Below are 21,023 nucleotides of genomic sequence, written 5' to 3'. Positions count from 1 at the left end.
AGCTCACTGCAACCTCTGGCTCCCGGGTTCCAGCTATTCTCCTGCCTCATCCTCTTGAGTAGCTGGGATTATAGTCACGCACCACCATGGCCAGTGATTTTTGTATTTTTAGTAGAGTCAGGGTTTCACCACGGCGGCGCATCACTTGAGGTTAGGAGTTCAAGAACAGCTTGGCCAAAGTGCTGAAACCCCATCTCTACTAAAAGTACAAAAATTAGTGGAGTGTGGTGGTGTGACCTGTAATGGGAGGCTGAGACAGGAGAATTGCTTGAACCCGGGAGGCAGAGGTTGCAGTGAGCCGAGATCACACCACTGCACTCCAGCCTGGGAGACAAAGTGAGACTCTGTCTCAAAAAAAAAAAAAAAGACCAAAAAATCCATGAAACCACCATAAATAAGATGCAATTTCACAAAGCTCAGTTTACAAAGAAGGAAATTTAATAAATAGTTGAAGATACCCCTGTGAACGCACAAGTTCTCTGAGTAGACTCATGGAATTCTAAAGAGTTGGTTGCTTGGAGACTGATAGAAACAGCTTTGGAGCCTAAGAAACCAAGGAAGGCTTAAGATGCAGAACCTTGCTTCTGTCTGAGGACTGCCTTGTAGGAGGCCATTTGGAAAGTAATTTTGAAACACTGCTCCTTTGCCAGTGTCTGAAAGGTGCTGGATGGCGTCCGCTGGAAGATGAGAGGCAACCTGAGGTAGCTGAAAAACCTTTGGATTAGGTGTGAAAAGAGTCAGTATTACTTCAGATACTAACCAGTATGGTGATCTTAATTTTGTCTCTTCTCTCTGGGCCCTAGTTTTGGGATTTATAAAATCAGGACATTAGGCCTGGTGCAGTGGCTCATGCCTATATTCTCAGCATTTTGGGAGGCCAAGGTGGGAGGATCGTTTGAGTCCAGGAGTTCAAGACCAGCCTGAGCAACATAGCGAGACTCTATCTCTACAAAAAAACAAAAAAAAATTTAACCGAGAGTGGTGCTGTGTGCCTATAATCTCAGCTATGTGGGAGGATCACTTGATCCCAGGAGGTCAAGGCTGCAGTGAGCCCTGATTGTGCCACTGTACTCCAGGAGAGTGAGACCCTGTCTCAAAAAAAAAAAAAAAAAAAAAAAAATCAAGGCATTAGACCAGGTCATCTTTATAGCAGAGTTTCCAGAGCAATCTCTGGAGACAGCCGTATAGCTGTGTGAGTGCGTGGTGAGAAATTAGAAAGTAGAGGGGAAAAATGAGGGGAACTTTTTGAGGGCAAAAAGGGATTAAGGGGGATTTGAAACAAGCCAGGTTAAGCAGCTGTTCCCTAATCCCACTCTCTCCACTAACCAGGCTTCCTTCATACACCCCACTGACATCCTTTGGGCTGTGCTTTCTTTAAATGTAATGTGTATTACACCTGAGAGCTTGTGAAAATGCAGATTTCTAGGTCTCACTTGCAGCGTACTGAATCAACATTCTGGGAGCAGGACACAAGCGTCTGATGCAAAAGGTTCTTTACCCATGTCTATTCCAGGCGCAGTCCCAGCATTTTGGGAGGCTAAGGCAGGAAGATCGCTTGAGTCCAGGAGTTTGAAACCAGCCTGGACAACATAGTAAGATCCTGTCTCTACGAAAAAAAGTTTTAAAACATTAGCCAGGCATGGTGGTGGGCACCTGTTGTCCCAGCTACTAAGGACGCTGAGGCAGGAGGATTGCTTGACACTGGGAGGCAAGGCTACAGTGAACCATGATTGTGCCACCGCACTCCAGCTTGGGTGACAGAGTGAGGCCCTGTCTCAAAAATAAATAAATAAACAAAAAACTATATCTAACAAACACCACCCCAGAAGCTGACTGCACATTCCTGGACTCCACCTCAGAACTTCAGAATTAAAATCTGTTGGTAGAGATGAAACTATTTTTTTTAAAAAAGCTTTCAGAAGATACTGATACTAAGGCTTACTTCTTTTTAGTCTTTTCTTTCAAGGCAGTTTCCTCTATTTTAATAACAAGGGAGAATGCAAGATATTACTCCTTTTAGCATACATTACTCAACCTACTTTGACCACTTGTACGGGATAAAGGTATCAGACCAGAGGGTGAGGGTAAGGGACTGATGAGCAAACAGAAAAGTAGAAAGAAATTTGGAATCTCTGAGATACTACCCATTTGAGTTGAGTTCTGCATTCATAAAATATTAGAGGCAGGAGAGGAATTTAGTCCAACTCCTCCGTTTTCCAGTTTGGGGATCTAGGAAGTTCATCAGGTTTTAACTAGAGGCATGTGGCCTAACCCTTCCAACCCCATTCCTACCCTTCTAGCCCAAGTGCCTAGAAATGCAGATAATGCTGGTGGGTTGCTCATTCCATGGCCTGGTCTGCAGTTATGCCAGGATTGACTTATTCTATTTTTTCTGCTGTCTGTGTCCAAAAGGACCCAGGACCAGGCACTCTGCTTTTGGTTCTAGAGGGCTATTTATTGGGAGTGGGGTGCTGCCTCATAATGCTGGTCACGTAATGTGTAAGTTTAGATAATAAGGAGCCTCCAAACTCCATTAATAAGTCCTTTCTTCCTTCTCTAAGCACCCTCTCTTTTAATTACTGAGTGCCCCATACCCCTAAATTCTTCCGGAAGCGCCCAGTGCATCTAACTGTGGGACCCAGAGACTTGCCTTCTAAGGACAACAGTCCATCCTCTAAACTAATAATAACAATTCCTCACACATATAATTTAGTTTGCAAAGAACTTTCATACGTGCTTCTAATTTTGAGCTTCATATCAATCAACAGTAAATTAGAACAGGTATCAGACTCAATTTTCAGATTGGCAAACTACAGATATTAAATTATTTGCCCGAGGTAACATGACTGGGAAGTGCAGAATTTGGCCTTACACCCGTCCCGTGACTCAAAGACAGACAAAGACAAGCCGGAACAAGCCTCTTTTGATCAGACCCTCGTAACATTTTGTTCTGTCCCCATTCCTTTTCAAAACAGACCTATCATGTGTTCCCTTCCTTCTTAATAAGCCATCATATCAGATGATATAATAACTATTCCTTAAGGTTTTTTTGTTTTGTTTTGTTTTGTTTTTTTGAGATGAAGTTTTGCTCTTGTCGCTCAGGCTAGAGTGCAGGGGTGCGGTCTTGGCTCACTGCAACCTCTGCCTCCCGGGTTCAAATGATTCTGCCTCAGCCTCCTGAGTAGCTGGGATTACAGGCGCCCGCCACCACACCCAGCTAATTTTTTGTATTTTTAGTAGAGATGGGTTTCGCCATGTTGGCCATGCTGGTCTTGAACTCCTGACCTCAGGTGATCTGCCCACCTCAGCCTCCCAAAGTGTTGGGTTTACAGGCATGAGCCACCACGCCCAGCCTCCTTAAGAATTTATAATAATTGATAATGGTAATATTGTATTTTTTCTGGGATGTTTGCATTGTAACTAAAGATTCTTTGTGTCACAGGCTAAAGGACATTTATCTGGGGACATCCTAAATCACTCCTTTTTTTTTTTGAGATGGAGTTTCGCTCTTGTTACCCAGGCTGGAGTGCAGTGGCATGATCTCAGCTCACTACAACCTCTGCTTGTCAGGTTCAAGCAACTCTCCTGCCTCAGCCTCCCAAGTAGCTGGGATTACAGGCGTGTGCCACCATGCCTGGCTAATTTTGTATTTTTAGTAGAGATGGGGTTTCACCATGTTAATCAGGCTGGCTGGTCTCGAACTCCTGACCTTGGGTGATCCGCCCGCCTCAGCCTCCCAAAGTGCTGGGATTATAGGCCTGAGCCACCGCACCTAGCCAATCACTCCTTATAGGTAGTCATCTGGGGATTAAACCAGTCCTCATCCCACTTTTCAAGTGTTTAGGATCAAATTGCCCCCTGCCTTAGAAGCAAAATGTGGACACACTGATGTGTTAGGAATGTAAAATGTTTCAGAAGAATATGCAAGGCAGGAGAATATTAATGTTGTTTTCATTTGACTATTCATATTCAACCAGTGAGGAACTCCTCTTAACAAGAATCTTATAGGACAGGTCTGGTGTTGACAAAATCTCTCACTTTTTTTTTTTTTTAACTAAAAATATCCTTATTTCTCCTTCATGTTTGAAGGCTGTTTTTGCTGTATATAATATTCTAGATTGGAAGTTTTTTTCCTTCAGCACTTTGTCACCCCGGTCTCTCCTGGCCTGTAAAGTTTCTGCTGAGAAGTCTGCGACCGGCCATATTGGAGCTCGTTTATGATGTTACTAACATGTCCTTCTTTTCTCTTGCTGCTTTTAGGATCCTTTTTTAGACTTGACCTTTGAGAGTTTGATTATTATATGCCTTGAGGTAGTCTTATTAAGGCTGAGTTGGCTTGGTGTTTTATGACCTTCTTATACCTGAATATTCATATCTTTCTCTAGTTTTAGAAAGTTCTCTGTTACTATTTCTTTAAATAAACTTTTTACATTGCTCTCTCCCTCTACATTCTTTTAAAGACCTGTAACTTCAACTTGCCCTTCTGAGGCTATTTTCTAGTTCTTGTAGGCATACTTTCTTTTTTATTCTTTTTTTCCTTTTACTCCTCGGACTGGGTATTTCCTTTTTTATTTTTTATTTATTTATTATTTTTTTTGAGACAGAGTTTCACTCTTGTCGCCCAGGTTGGAGTGCAGTGGCATGATCTCGGCTCACTGCAACCTCCCCCTCCTGGCTTCAAGCAGTTCTCCTGCCTCAGCCTCCTGGGTAGCTGGGACTGCAGGCGCCCACCACCACGCCTGCCTAATTTTTTGTATTATTTAGTACAGATTGGGTTTCACCGTGTTAGCCAGGATGGTCTCCATCTCCTGACCTCGTGATCTGCCCGTCTCGGCCTCCCAAAGTGCTGGGATTACAGGCCTCAGCCACTGTACCCGGCCGGAACACACACAATTTTTAGAGCAGTGAACTATTCTATATGATACTATAATGGTGGATACATGTCATTATACATTTGTCCAAAATTATAGATGTAGAACAATCACCAAGAGGGAACTCTAAAGCAAACTAGAGATTTGGGGTGATAATGATATGTCAGTGAAGGTTAATCAGTTGTAACAGGTGGACCATTCTGGTGGGGGATGTTCATAGTGGAGGTGAGGGAACTATGCATGTCTTGGGGGGCACAGGGAGTATATGGGAAATCTCTGTACCTTCTGCTCAATTTTGCTATGAACCTGAAACTGCTTTAAAATATAAGATGTAAGAAAAAAATAAGTAAACCACCCAGATAGCTCAGTTGGTAGAGCATCGGACTTAATCTGAGGGTCCGGGGTTCATGTCCGTGTTCCTTAATCTTTTTTAAAACTTTTTAATTAAATTAAACACAAAAAAGAAAAGGAAATTTATTGGATGGAAAATCAAGAGTAGGTGTGGCTTAACATTTGATTGATCCAATGGCTAAATGATGACACCAGGAACCTCTTCTTTCTGTCTTCTCTGCCATTAATAGCATCATAAGGTGGCTGTCAGCTAATTGTGGCCTCATCCTTTTTTGCTCATATTGAGTAGGAGGGAGAAGATTCAGATTTCTAAGAAAGGTCTAAGTCACATATTTTCTCCTGTCATGGAATGTTGAAATTGGCTTAAACCAAATGGAGATTGCCACCATTGCCCCTGGGATCAGGGTGGAGTTAGCATTCCCCGGAACCCACAGCTGCAGGGGGAGGAGCAATAAAATCAGCAATTCTCCTAAAAGAGAGAAGTGTAATATATGCTGAGCAGGTACCTGACAATATGAGTGTGGCGGAGGAACTTCTCATGATGGTACTGATGGCTTTTTGAAATCCAGGGCAAGAAAAGACATTTTAAAATTTAGAGAAATAGGCCGGGCTCGGTGGCTCATGCCTGTAATCCCAGCACCTTGGGAAGCTGAAGCAGGTGGATCACTTGAGGCCAGGAGTTCCAGACCAACCTGGCCAATGTGGCAAAACCCCGTCTCTACTGAAAATGCAAAAAGTAGCCGGATGTGGTGGCCCACGCCTGTAGTCCCAGCAATGTCCCGGGAGGCTAAGGCAAGAAGATTGCTTGAACCCAGGTGGCAGAGGTGGCAGTGAACCAAGATGGCATCACTACACTCCAGCTAGGGTGACAGAGCAAGATTCTGTCTCCAAAAAAAAAAAAAAAAGTGGATGTTGCCAAAAGGGGAGCGGGGGGAGCAAGAAGTCTGTGTCAAAATATATCCTATTTTTGATAAATCTCCAAACAAGTGTGCAAATACTCCTGTCAGTAGGCTCAATCAACAGTCTATCTTGACACCCTGAAGCTAATGCAGAGAAAAAATGCCCAAGAATAACTGGCAGCTGATCTATTTTTTTTTTTACACCAGGCAGAGAACCATCTAATTTTTCTATATTAGGGAGGAAATTGAGTAAACTCAATATGCTTGGTAATATCACCGTAAAACTAAGACAAAAATTGAAACAAATAATTGAACACTCATGGACTTCAGTATGGAACTAAAAAATAAAATGTTTTGCCAGGCATGGTGGCTCACACTTGTAATGCCAGCACTTTGGGAGACCCAGGTGGGAAGACTGCTTGAGGCCAGAAGTTTGAAACCAGCCTGGGCAACAGAGCAAGATTCCATCTCTAAAAAAAAAATTAGGCAGGTGTAGTAGTGCATACCTGCGATCTCAGCTATTCAGGGAGGCTGGGATGGGAAGATGGCTTGAGCCCAGAAGTTTGAGGCTGCAATGGAGCTATGATCACACCAATGCACTGCAGCTCTGGGCATCAGAGCAAGACTCTGTCCCTAAAACAATTTTTTTTTTTTTTTTTTTTTGAGACAGCGTCTCACTGTGTCGCCCAGGTTGGAGTGCAGTGGTGCAACTTGGGTCACTGCAACCTCCACCTCCTGTGTTGAAGCAATTCTTGTTTCTCAGCCTCTCAAGTAGCTGGGACTACAGGTGCCCGCCACCACTCCCAGCTAATTTTTTGTATTTTTAGTACACCTGATCCGCCTGCCTCGGCCTCCCAAAGTGCTGGGATTACAGGCATGAACCACTGAGCCTGACCTCTAAAAAATTCTTTTTTTTTTTCTTTTTGAGATGGAGTTTCACTCTTGTTGCCCAGGCTGGAGTGCAATGGCGCGATCTCGGCTCACCACAACCTCTGCCTCCGGGGTTCAAGTGATTCTCCTGCCTCAGCCTTCCTGAGTAGCTGGGATTACAGGCATGCACCACCATGCCCAGCTAATTTTGTATGTTTAGTAGAGACAGGGTTTCTCCATGTTGGTCAGGCTGGTCTCCAACTCCCAACCTCAGGTGATCCAACTGCCTCGGCCTCCCAAAGTGCTGGGATTACAGGTATGAGCCACTGCGTCCAGCCTAAAAAAATTATTTTAAGTAAAAATAAAAAATAAATGTTTTCCGTGAGAAAAGAAGAAATCACACTGGTTTGGCAGTTTAAATGTTTTTTGGTTTTTGTTTTTTTTTTCCTTGAGATAGTCTCATTGTATCACCCAGGCTGGAGTGCAGTTGTGCCATCTCAGCTCACTGCAACCTCCGCCTCCCAGGTTCAAGCAATTCTTCTGTCTCAGCCTCCCAAGTAGCTAGGATTACAGACACCTGCCACCACATCCGCCTAATTTTTGTATTTTTAGTAGAGGCAGGGTTTCACCACGTCAGCCAGGCTGGTTTCAAACTCCTGACCTCAAGTGATCCACCTCTCTCGGCCTCCCAAACATTATAATAAAAATAATCTTTTTACTATAGATAAAGACTTTGGGCTGGGTGCGGTGGCTCACACCTATAATCCCAGTACTTTGGGACTCAGAGGCAGGCAGATTGCTTGAGGTCAGGAGTTTCAGACCAGCCTGGCCAACGTGGTGAAATCCCATCTCTACTAAAAATACAAAAATTAGCCAGGCGTGGTGGTGGTCACCTGTGATCCCAGCTGCCAAGACTGCCGCCTGCTCTGGGACTGGAGTAGACATCAGCCTCTGCAGGCTTGTCGAAGAAGGGAGAAAAAGAACAGCAAGAGCAATTGAACACATTGGTGAAGTATAAAATGAAATAGACAGACTTAATGAACAAGCCAGTGAGGAGATTTTGAAAGTAGAACAGAAATATAACAAACTCCACCAACCATTTTTTTAGAAGAGGTCAGAATTGATCGCCAAAATCCCAGATTTTTGGGTGACAACATTTGTCAACCATCCACAAATGTCTGCAGTGCTTGGGGAGGAAGACAAAGAGGCACTGCATTATTTGACCAGAGTTGAAGTGACAGAATTTGAAGATATTAAATCAGGTTACAGAATAGATTTTTATTTTGATGAAAATCTTTACTTTGAAAATAAAGTTCTCTCCAAAGAATTTCATCTGAATGAGAGTGGTGGTCCATCTGCAAAGTCCACTGAAATCAAATGGAAATCTGGAAAGGATTTGACTAAACATTCAAGTCAAACACAGAATAAAGCCAGCAGGAAGAGGCAGCATGAGGAACCAGAGAGCTTCTTTACTTGGTTTACTGACCATTCTGATGCAGGTGCTGATGCGTTAGGAGAGGTCATCAAAGATGATATTTGGCCAAACCCATTACAGTACTACTTGGTTCCTGATATGGATGATGAAGAAGGAGAAGGAGAAGATGATGATGATGATGAAGAGGAGGAAGGATTAGAAGATATTGATGAGGAAGGGGATGAGGATGAAGGTGAAGAAGATGAAGATGATGATGAAGGGGAGGAAGGAGAGGAAGATGAAGGAGAAGATGACTAATAGAACACTGATGGATTCCAACCTTCCTTTTTTTAAATTTTCTCCAGTCCCTGGGAGCAAGTTGCAGTCTTTTTTTTTTTTTTTTTTTTTTGTCTCTTGTGCTCAGTCGCCCTGTTCTTGAGGTCTCTTTTCTGTACTCTATGGTTCCCAACTTATTTGGGGGGAAATACCTTGAGCAGAATACAATGGGAAAAGAGTCTCTACCTCTTTCTGTTCGAAGTTCATTTTTATCCCTTCCTGTCTGAACAAAAACTGTATGGAATCAACACCACCGAGCTCTGTGGGAAGAAAGAAAGCCCTGCTCCCTTCGCTCTGCTGGAGGCTGGAGGGTGCTGGGCCCCTGTGTAGTAGTGCGTAGAATTCTAGCTTGTTTCCTCCTTTCTCTGTATGTTGGGCTCAGAGAGTACACTGTGTCTCTATGTGAATATGGACAGTTAGCATTTACCAACATGTATGTGTCTACTTTCTCTTGATTAAAAGAGGAAAAAAAAAAAACGTTAAAAAATGGGGTTATAGAAGGTCAGCAAAGGGTGGATTTGAGATGTTTGGGTGGGTTAAGTGGGCATTTTGACAATATGGCTTCTCCTTTGGCATGTTTGATTGTGATATTTGACAGACATCCTTGCAGTTTAAGATGATACTTTTAAAATAAATTCTCTCCTAATGATGACTTGAGCCCTGCCACTCAATGAGAGAATCAGCAGAACCTGTAGGATCTTATTTGAAATTGACATTCTCTATTGTAATTTTGTTCCTGTTTATTTTTGAAGTTTTTGTTTCACTGGAAAGATTATGCTCAGTTTTAAATGTTAAAAGTGTACAAGTTGGCCGGGCGTGGTGGCTCAAGCCTGTAATCCCAGCACTTTAGGAGGCCGAGACGGGCGGATCACTAGGTCAGGAGATTGAGACCATCCTGGCTAACATGGTGAAACCCCATCTCTACTAAAAAATACAAAAAACTAGCCGGGAGTGGTGGCGGGCGCGTGCAGTCCCAGCTACTCGGGAGGCTGAGGCAGGAGAATGGTGTAAACCCGGGAGGCGGAGCTTGCAGTGAGCTGAGATCCGGCCACTGCACTCCAGCCTGGGTGACAGAACCAGACTCCGTCTCAAAAAAAAAAAAAAAAAAAAGTGTATAAGTTGCTTTGTTACAATAAAACTAAATATGTACACATAGGGGGAAAAAAAGTTGTTTGTCAGAGGCCGGTCATGGTGGCTCACACCTGTAATCCCAGCACTTTAGGAAGCTGAGGTGGGATCACTTGAGCCCAGGAGTTCAAGACTAGCCTGGGTAACATAGGGAGACCCCATATCAACAAAAAATACACACACACACACACACACACACACACACACACACACACATTAGGTGGGCATGGTGGTACATCCGTGGTCCCAGTTCCTAGGGAGGCTGAGGTGAGAGGATTGCCTGAGCCCAGGAGTTCAAGGCTGCAGTAAACCGTGATTGTGCCACTCCACTCCAGCCTGGGCAACAGTGAGAGCCTGTCGAAAAAAACAAAAACAAAAACAAAAAACCAGCCAGCACAGTGGCTCATGCCTGTAATTCCAGCACTTCGGGAAGCCAAGGCAGGGGATCACGAGGTCAGGAGATAGAGACCATCCTGGCTAACACGGTGAAACACCGTCTCTATTAAAAATACAAAAAATTAGCCAGGCATGGTGGTGGGCACCTGTAGTCCCAGCTACTCGGGAGGCTGAGGCAGGAGAATGGCATGAATCCAGGAGGCAGAGGTTGCAGTGACCTGAGATCATGCCACTGCACTCCAGCCTGGGGAACCGAGGGGAGACTCCATCTAAAAAAAAAAAAAAAGTTGTTTGTCAGGAATGATCATTAGTTTACAGATATAACATCATTTAGTGATTGGCTATATACTGTTTAACTCTAGGGTGTATGGCATTTCTTTCTTTTCTTGAGAGGGAATCTCACTCTGTCGCCCAGGCTGAAATGCAGTGGTGCGATCTCAGCTCACTGCAACTTCAGCCTCCCAGGTTCAAGCAATTCTCATGCCTCAGCCTCCCAAGTGGCTGGACTACAGGCATGCACTACTACACCCGGCTAATTTTTTTTTCTTTTTTTTCTTCAAGATGGAGTCTTTCTCTGTCGCCCAGGCTGGAGTGCAGTGGTGCGGTGTTGGTGTGGTCTTGGCTCACTGCAACTTCTGCCTTCCAGGTTCAAGCTATTCTCCTGCCTCAGCCTCCCAAGTGACTGGGATTACAGGTGCACGCCACCACACCCTGCTAATTTTTGTTTGTTTGTTTGTTTGTTTTTTAGATGGAGTTTTGCTCTGTCGCCCAGGCTGGAGTGCAGTGATGTGATCTCGGCTCACTGCAACCTCCACCTCTTGCGTTCAAGCCGTTCTACTGCCTCAGCCTCCCAAGTAGCTGGGACTACAGGCGAGGGCCACTACATCTGGCTAATTTTTGTATTTTTAGTAGAGACCAGGTTTCACCACATTGGCTAGGCTGTTCTCAAACTCCTGACCTCGTGATCCACCCGCCTCAGCCTCCCAAAGTGCTGGGATTACAGGCGTGAGCCACCGCGCTTGACCTTTTTTTTTTTTTTTTTGTATTTTTAGTAGAGATGGGGTATTACCATGTTGGCCGGGCTGGTCTCAAACTCCTGACCTCATGATCCGAACTCCTGACCTTCAGCCTCCCAAAGTGCTGGGATTACAGGCGTGAGCCACCGCACCCAGCTTAGTTTTTGTATTTTTAGTAGAGATGGGGTTTCACCATATTGCCAAACTGGTCTTGAACTCCTGACCTTGTGATCTGCCCACCTCAGCCTCCCAAAGTGCAGGATTACAGGTGTAAGCCACCATGCCCGGCCTGGGTATATGACATTTCACGCCTCTTTGGCATTGCTTAATCTAGAGCCCACATTGCAAGTGGTTTCAAGAGATAATTAGTTCAACTAGGAGTGAGATGTGACAGCTATCATATTTTAAGTGCTTCTCTGGGCCTCATAATTTAAAGGGGCTTGCATTTCTCAGATAAAACGGCTTTTTTTTTTTTTTTCCTTGCTCATGACTATAGTTAATAGTGTATTGTATACTTGAAATTTCCTAAGACAGTAGATCTTAAGTATTGCTATGGTCTAAATGCTGGTGTCCCCTACCCAGCCAAAATTCAAATGTTAGAACCCATCAAAGGGCAAAATTGCAATTAATTTAGTTCAAAATCTCAATTGAAAAAAAAAATTCTTAATTGGCTTTATTGCGATTCTAAGATCAGGCAACACTTTATTCCATAAAACAGAGTAAGTTTCAGATGAGCTGAGCAGCAGTTGGCTTTTATAGACAGAGAAGAGCTGAAGACAGCAGAAGCAAAGAACAAAGAGCTTCCTGGTCATTTCAAAACTATTTTTCTTGTAAGGTGGGCATCAAGGAGACAGAACAACAGAAAAGTAACTGATTAGTTACTTCAGGCTAATTTTGTTTTACTTTTTCATTATTGTTATTTTTTATTTTTAATAGAGACAGGGTCTCACTGTATATAGCTCAGGCTGGTCTGGAACTCCTGGGCTCAACAATCGGCCTCCCAAAGTGCTAGGATTGCAGGTGTGAGCCACCGCGCAGGACAAGGCCTTTTTTTTTTTTTTTTTTTTTTTTTTGAGCTGGAGTCTCACTCTGTTGCCCAGGCTGGAGTGCAGCAGCACTATCTCAGTTCACTGCAACCACTGCTTCTCTGGTTCAAGCGGTTCTCCTGCCTCTGTCTCCTGAGTAGCTGAGATTACAGGACCCCACCACCATGCCTGGCTAATTTTTTTTTATTTTTCATAGAAACAGGGTTTCACCATATTGGGCAGGCTGGTCTCCAACTCCTGGTCTCTAGTGATCCGCCTGCCTTGGGCTCCCAAAGTGCCAGTATTACATGCGTGAGCCACCATGTCCAGCTGGCTAATTCTTTTGTGTAAGGATTAAAGCAGTGGGGAACCTCATTGTCATGACAATTGAAGATCAAAACTGGCATGTTTGGGAAATGGGCTGTTATTTCTCTCCTGATTTCTCAAAAGACCAGGTAACACTTCAGTTTAGGTTGGGTGAAACTTTAGCATGGGTGACGCCAATTTGGTTTTTAGTCTTGTCTGTTGGGGCCTAGTGCTAGAGCCTAGTCCAAAACAATGGCCTTAGGGGCGCATGCCTGTAATCCCAGCTACTGGGGAGGCTGAGGCACAGGAATTGCTTGAACCTGGGAGGCGGAGGCTGCAGTGTGCCAAGATTGCGCTGCTGCACTCCAGCCTGGGGGACAGAGCAAGACTCTATCTCAAAAAAAAAAAAAAAAAAAAAAAAGCAAAACAGCGGTCTCCTATACTTTTTTTTTTCATTCGCTTCCCAGTGTATCCTCCACAGCAATAATTTTTATTTAACAAACCTAATACCCAATGTGATAGTACTATTTTATTTTTATTTTTTTGGAGGTCTAGTCCCACCAGTTGCCCAGGCTGGAGTGCAGTGGCGCGATCCCGGCTCACTGGACCTCGGCCTCCTGGTTTCCAAGTGATTCTCCTGCCTCAGCCTCCCCCGAAGCTGGGATTACAGGTGAGCACTACCAAGCCCGGCTAATTATCTTTTGGATTTTTAGTAGAGACAGTGTCTCACCATATTGCCCAGGCTGGTCTTGAACTCCTGAGCCCAGGTAATCTGCCCACCTCAACCTCCCAAAGTGCTGAGATGACAGGTGTGAGCCACCATGCCTAACCTCAATGTGATAGGTGGGGACTTGGCACCTGGGGGAGAACAAGGGGAGGCACAGGACCCCAGAAAGTGTCCTGAGCAGGAGGCTTGTGTCCTTGGGGGCGGGGCACCAGCCCTGGTGCTGACCTGTCCTTGCCCTGACCTGGGCCTGTCCTGCTGGGCCAGGCAGGGGCTATGGCAAATGAGCGAGACAAGGTGGCCAGGCCATGAGCCAGGAACAGTGGGAGTCAGGAATGCCGGAAAGTGTGTGCCCGGGTGGGGAAACCCTCGATAGGGCCCATGCGGGATGGAAGGGAGCTGGTGGGGGAGCTGCCCACAGAGACAGGCCTGGGTGGCACTCAAGAGGTGTGGGGGTCAGGGCCCCAGACTCATGGCATGAGACAGGAATGGGTGTTGGGGGTCTGGTTGAGGGTGTTAACAAACTGCCAGGCTGGAGCTGGGGGTGTCTGGAGGGCCCAAGGTGTTATGGGATCAGGAAGTGGGGGACACTGGAGTGTTTATGGGGTGCTAGAACACCTGTGGGATGCACTGGTCTAAGTTGGGGGTGACAGTGGTTGGGACGTGGGAAGGTTGATTTGTATAGGCACAGGGGATTGTGGGAATGGGGGCTGGGAGGGTCTCAAAAATGGGGCCCAAGCTCAGGAGCAGGCAAATGAGGATGAGGGAGGGGATGCTGAAGGTTAGAATGAAGGCTCTGCCTCCTCTGAGCTTGGAGCCTGGGAAAGGGGCCAGGGTGGGTTTATGATGGTACAGGCAGTGCTGGGGGCTCCCAACAGGCCCCAGGCAAGGAAGAGGCTGCAGAATGCCCACTGTGCCATTGCAGAGCAATTACACTGAGACAGCAGTGTTTGCAGCACAGAAAGAGCTTCATGATCACAGGGCACCTAGCAAGGTGATGGGAGGAGACCCTCAAATCCATCTCCTTGAAGAATTCTGGGCTGGGGTTGTTACCAGTGGAAAGCGTCTGAGTTACTGGTGGCGAATCTGTACAGGTCTGCAGCAACTTCAGTTCTTGCCTCCTCGGAAGAAAGAATTTGACTGAGGGGCATAAGGCAGAAAAAGAGATGGAGTTACGTTTCAGAGCAGGAGTGGAAGTTTATTTAAAAAGTCTTTAGAAAATGAAAGAAAGGAAAGTTTACTTGGAAGAGACCCCACTGGGCACCTGAAGGTCAAGAGCCCCGTTTAACTGTGATCCTAGGACTTTATAGGCTCGCCTCTTTCTCATGATTCTTCTCTTAGGGTGGGCTGCCCTCATGCTCTGTGCCCTCCTTACCCTTGGGAAGAGAGCATGCACAGTGTATTTAGGAAGTTGTATGCATGCCCATCTGAGGCTTTCTTCCCTTTTCCAGTGGAGTGTCCTGGAAAGGTCATACCTTGCCATTTTGTCTATTTTTTTTTTTTTTTGATGGAGTTTTGCTCTTGTTGCCCAGGCTGGAGTACAATGGCATGGTCTCAGCTCACTGCAACCTCCACCTCCTGCGTTCAAGTGATTCTCCTGCCTCAGCCTCCTGAGTAGCAGGGAATACAGGTGCGTGCCACCACACCCAGCTAATTTTTGTATTTTTCGTAGAGACGGGGTTTCACCATGTTGGTCAGGCTGTTCTCGAACTCCTGACCTCAGGTGACCCACCCACCTCAGCCTCCCAAAGTGCTGGGATTACAGACGTGAGCCGCCGCGCCCGGCCTGCCATTTTGTCTCTTAATGCACATGCCCAGGAAGTTGCTTCTCCCTGGTGCCTGCATTCAATTAACACTTTAATGTTAACAGCTGTGGATCATCAGGAGCTTGTCTCACTCTGGTGCTCTGGCATGGACTGTGAGTTTTCATTTTTAGAGAGGCAATGGGATAACTGTCAAACCATCACCTGACATTCCTAGTGGGTGAGGGAGAAAAGCCCTCTCCTTCCCTGCTCATGTCTATCTAACTACCTGTAACAGGGTTTTTAAAGGGATCATGGAGGGTGAAGGGCTAGAAAATTGGGGTCATTGATTGGTTGGGGTAAAGGGGATTAAATTTTCAGGAGGTGGAAACTGCTTTCTTTTTTTTTTTTTTCTGAGACGGAGCCTCACTGTGTCACTCAGGCTGGAGTGCAATGGTGCAATCTCAACTCACTGTAACCTCTGCCTCCCGGGTTCAAGTGATTCTCCTGCCTCAGCCTCTCAACCTCCAAGTAGCTGGGACTACAGACACATGCCACCACACTTGGTTAATTTTTTCATTTTTTAATAGAGACGCGGTTTCACTACCTTAGCCAGGCTGGTCTCGAACTCCTGACCTCGTGATTCGCCCGCCTTCATCTCCCAAAGTGCTGGGATTATAGGCATGAGCCACCGCACCCGGCCAAAACTGCATTCTTTAGTGAGTTCCTGTGGGGTCCTTCTGACAAGCTGGCATCAGCAGTTTCGTTGGTGGCTGATGTGATACCTCGGTTCTTCTTGATTTAAAAGAATTTAAACGAGACACACAGCGAAAGAAGTGCAGCATAGAGTAATTTATTGCAAAGGAAAAAGAATATTTTGAAAGTTACGTGCAGAATGGACGGTATACCATGAGAGAGAGAGGATTCAAGGCAGGCTGCTCATAAGGGTGAGCCAGCAGACACTGGCAGTAGGGAGACTCCCTATATGGGAGTCTTACATGATTATTCATAAGGTGGTGGGAAGAGGTGTTGCTAGTAGGCATGTTCTGGGTGCACATGCGCAGTAGCTGTACATGCTTGTTCATATGTCACATGCCTCACTAGCATATTACATCTCCACGTAGGGCTGTCTTCTTCTATTATAATGAGCAAAATATCCGTTTGAGGACAGGTAACATCAAAATGCTCATGCTGTCTATGGGGGAAATTCCCTACTGAAGATAGCTTTGCTTGAATGAGCTCAATTACAATGCGAATGCTGAGGCTCACTGTGTTGACTGTACGGGTGCCATGGTCGCTGCATCCCGAGAACACGGTCACTTCCTTAACTACCTATCCTGCCTCAGTTTCACTGGTGCGCAGGACCTGAAAGAATATCTCGAATGGAAACGTTAACGTTTTATAATGTTCAAGTTGTTATCTATAGAGCCTTGAAGGGGAACTATGACCTTGTGACAGGGTCTATGTGACTCTGGAGCAACAGGCAGCAAACAGCTCTGAGCAAGTGGGTCAGAGAGCAGCTGACTCCATGACCAATGCTGTATGTGCGACAAGCTGGGCTGATTTGCATGTTGCCCCCTCCCTTCTTCCCTGAGTAATTTTATAAAGTTGATAGGGAAGGTTTCAGTGGGATCTTGGCCAGTCTCATAAAGGAGGCTGTTCTGAGGGGCTGGGAAGGAGGCCTCATGAGAGGAGGAAGGGCTCCCAGGGAAGGGCTTGGGCCAGGGTGCCTGATGCTGGGGTGGAGTGGAGGGCACTACTAGCTTCAGCATGTGCAAAGAAGAAGGCTTGGGGATTCTGAGTGGTTGGGGTGGTACTGTGGGAGGGGGATCACCTGCAGAGAAGGGGCAACAGGAGGTGGGAGGCCCTGGTAAAGATTCAATTCCCCAAGTGGCCCAGATGCTCTCAAAATGACTTGCCTCAGGGACTGTCCACCACCAAAAAAATCTCAGCACTCTCTCTTGCTATTTAATCAGATAAAGCCCCAGGATCTGAAGCCCCAGGTTCAGATCCTGCCTTGCCATTGGCTTGCAGGATCTATGACCTTGGCAAATGGCTTTGCCCCTTGCCTCAATTTCTTTTTCTGCAGAATGTGACAGGAATGTTCTCTACTTCCTGGTGGTGTTTAAAATATTAAATCATAATTAGCTCTAATAGCTAACACATTGAAGCCTGATGCCCAGGGCGCGATGCATGATTGTTAATTCCTCCCAACAAGATGCGATTGTTGTTATACCCATTGTATAGATGAGGAAATTGAGGCCTGGGACCCCTGAGATACACACACACACACACACACACACACACACACACACACATCACGAGGCGTTTGGGAAGTGACTGTCATGATGGTGGCACCCTCATTAATGGGATTGGTGCCCTTATAAAACAGGTTGAAGAGAACTGCCTCACTCCTTCCACTAGGTAGGACACAAGATGGTGCCATCTATGAGGAACAGGCCCTCACCGGACACCAGATCTGCTGGTGCCTTGATCTTGGATTTCCTAGCCTCCAAAACTGTGAGCAATACATTTGTTTTTTGTAAATTACCCAGTCTGAAGACATTTTGTTACAGCAATTGAACAGACTAAGACAAGTGTCCTCACTACCGAAAAAAAAAAAAAAAAGAGAGAGAGAGAAAGATGTGAGGTGACAGATAGGTTAATTACCTGGATTGCAGGAATCCTTTCACAGTGTGTTCATATACACATATCAAAACACCATGTTGGGTTGGCACAATGGTTCCCGCCTATAATCCCAGCACTTTGAGAGGCCAACGTGGGAGTGTAACTAAGCAGGTTAGCAGCTTAGCCTCAAATCTTAAGACTTTTTTTTCCTTTCCCCCTTTCTCCTCCCCCAACGAGTCTCAAGATACAACTCTGAGACCAGCTGCATACGTGTTTCCTTTCATCTTGAAATACAGCCTCGGAATGTGCTGAACCTCCACGCCCTTTCTTTTCCCATTCTATGCTTTCATGCTTCGTGCACATGTATTTACCTAGATGCTTGTTAAGTACACACCATTACCTGGTCATACATTTCCTTCAGCTTCAGGGCTGGATCTGGATATGGACCAGACACCTCTAGCCACAATGATGGCACTGGCTCCTTCACCAGATGAAACAATACTTCAAGACAAGCCATTGGAGCAGGTCACGCTACCCGACAACTCCTAGTTCTGCTGCCTCTTCTGCACTCCAAACTCTCCAAAAACTCCTGGATTCCCTTCACAAATTGAAGAGTGGAAATATTTGCAAATAATTACACTCACTCCTCCCCTTGCTAGCATGGATAATAAAACTCACTCTCTTTATCACACCTCACTCTTATTATATTGGCTTCTTTTTACAAGTGGCAAGCAGTTGGACCCTTTTACTGATTACAGGAGGATCACTTGAGGCCAGGAGTTCGAGACCAGCCTGGGCAACATAATAAGACCCTGTTTCTGCAAAAAGTTAAAAATTAACTGGGCATGGTGGCAAGTGCCTATAGTCTCAGCTACTCAGGAGGCTGAAGTGGGAGGATGGGTTGAGCCCCCAGGGGTTTGAGGCTGCAATAAGCTATGATAGTGCCACTGCACTCCAGCCTGGCCAGAGCCTGACTCTTAAAACAAAAACAACCCTCACCCCCACCCATCACTGTGTACACTTTATTTTTTGAGATAGGGTCTCACTCTGTTGTCCAGGCTACAGTGCAGTAACAACCTTGGCTCACTGCAACCTCCACTTCCCAGGTTCAAGTGATTCACCCACCTCAGCCTCCCAAGTAGCTGGGACTATAGGTGCACACCACCACGCCTGGCAAATTTTTGTATTTTTTGGTAGAGATGGAGTTTTACCATGTTGGCCAGGCTGCTCTCGAACTCCTGACTTCAAGTGATCCACCCACCTCGGCCTCCCAAAGTGATGGAATTACAGGCGTGAGCTACCGTGCCTAGTCCACGTTGTACACTTGAAATATGCTTTTAAAAACCATGCCCATTGGACTTGGGTATTGGTTACGTGGTGGTTCCCTTTAAAATTATTCATGATGGTCAGGTGCAGTGGTGCATGCCTGTAATCCCAGCACTTTGGGAGAGGCCAAGGTGGGAAGATTGCCTGAGCCCAGGAGTTTAAGACCAGCAGGGGCAACACAGGGAGACACCATCTCTTTTTTTTTTTTTTTTTTTGAGACTGAGTTTCGCCCTTTCGCCCAGGCTGGAGTGCGATGGCATGATCTCGGCTCACCACAACCTCCGCCTTCCGGTTTCAAGTCATTCGCCCACCACAGCGTCCCAAGTAGCTGGGATTACAGGCGCGTGCCACCACACCTGGATAATTTTTATTTTATTTTATTTTATTTTATTTTATTTTATTTTATTTTATTTTATTTTATTTTATTGAGACGGAGTATCGCTCTGCAGCCCAGGCTAGAGTGCAGTGACACGATCTCGGCTCACTGCAAACTCCACCTCCCAGGTTCACGCCATTCTCTTGTCTCAGTCTCCTGAGTAGCTGGGACTACAGGAGTCCGCCACCACACCCCGCTAATTTTTTGTATTTTTAGTAGAGACGGGGTTTCATCATATTGGTCAGGCTGATCTCCAACTCTTGACCTCAGGCGATCTGCCCGCCTTGGCCTCCCAAAGCGCCGGGATTACAGGCATAAGCCACCGCACCCGACCTCTATTTTAAAATAAATAAATGAATCATTGTGGAGCATGTGAGTTTAATGACCTTTTCTGTGTATTTTACAAAGTTCACAGTGTGCATGGGTTGAAAATGAAAAGAAAGATGCCTGTCAAATAACTAATAAAGACTAACTAGGCTGGGCCCGGTTGCTCATGCCTGTAATCCAAGCAGTTTGGTAGGCCAAGATGGGCGGATTGCTTGAGACCAGGAGTTTGAGACCAGCCTGGGCAACATGGTGAAACCCTGTCTCTGCAAAAATACAAAAATGAGCTGGGCATGGTGGCATGTGTCTGCAGTCCCAGCTACTCAGGGGGCTGAGGTGGGAAGATCACTTGAGCCTTAGAGATAGAGACTGTAGTGAGCCGAGATCATGTCACTGCTACTGCACTCTAGCCTAGGTGACAGAGTTAGATCCTGTCTCAAAAAAAAAAAAAAAAAAAGAAGAAATGTCAAGAGGCTGATAGGTAATCTGAACCCCTGTGGTGCTTTTTAAAATTTTTCATGTTATTAAAACATTTTTTTGCCAGGTACAGTGGATCACGCCTATAATTCCGGCACTTTGGGAGGCCAAGCCGGGTGGATCACCTGAGGTCAGGAGTTCAAGACCAGCCTGACCAACACGGCAAAACCCCATCTCTACTAAAAATACAAAATTTAGCTGGGCATGGTGGTGGGCGCCTGTAATCCCAGCTACTTGGGAGGCTGAGGCAGGAGAATCACTAGAACCCAGGAGGTGGAGGTCGCAGTGAGCCAAGATTAAGCCATTGAAGTGTAGCCTGGGCAACACAGTGAGACTCCGTCTCAAAAAAAAATTGTTTTTATAAGATGGTGTCCCACTATGTTACCCAGGCTGGTCTTGAACTCCTAGGCTCAAGCAATCCTATTGCCTCAGCCTCCCATGTAGCTGGGATTACAGGCATGTGCTTCTACACCCACTGGCTCATCTGTGGTGCTTCTGAATCTAATATTCACCAGCCTAAATTTCTAAGAACGGGCAATAGGGTCCCTAAGGTCTCAAAAGGGCGTCAGCAGACTCAAGTTTGGGATCCAGCATCTACTAAAACAGGTTTTAACTATTGCACTTTTCTAAGAGAGTCACATATAATTGCAAGAGAAAAGATAAAACAGTATGAACTGAAATTTTGTGTTGTGCCCTGGCATCTTGGGGTGGGACTTGGCCAGGCCAGCTATGGGCACTGTCCCAGATTGCATCATCTCTAAGAGTTCTCAGAGCCTCGGGTCGTGTGTACTCTAAATGGGGCTCCGTGCCCTGC

General features: G+C 45.8%; 1 pseudogene; it reads left to right on the top strand.

The window, feature by feature from the left end:
* Positions 1-1,997: 1,997 nt before the first annotated feature.
* Positions 1,998-8,861, top strand: LOC106995266 (protein SET-like; annotated as a pseudogene).
* Positions 8,862-21,023: the final 12,162 nt, after the last annotated feature.

Source organism: Macaca mulatta, chromosome 7, assembly GCF_049350105.2.
Source record: "Macaca mulatta isolate MMU2019108-1 chromosome 7, T2T-MMU8v2.0, whole genome shotgun sequence".
Taxonomy (NCBI): domain Eukaryota; kingdom Metazoa; phylum Chordata; class Mammalia; order Primates; family Cercopithecidae; genus Macaca; species Macaca mulatta.
Note: the sequence above shows the minus strand (reverse complement) of the source record. Positions and strands in the feature narration are given on the sequence as shown.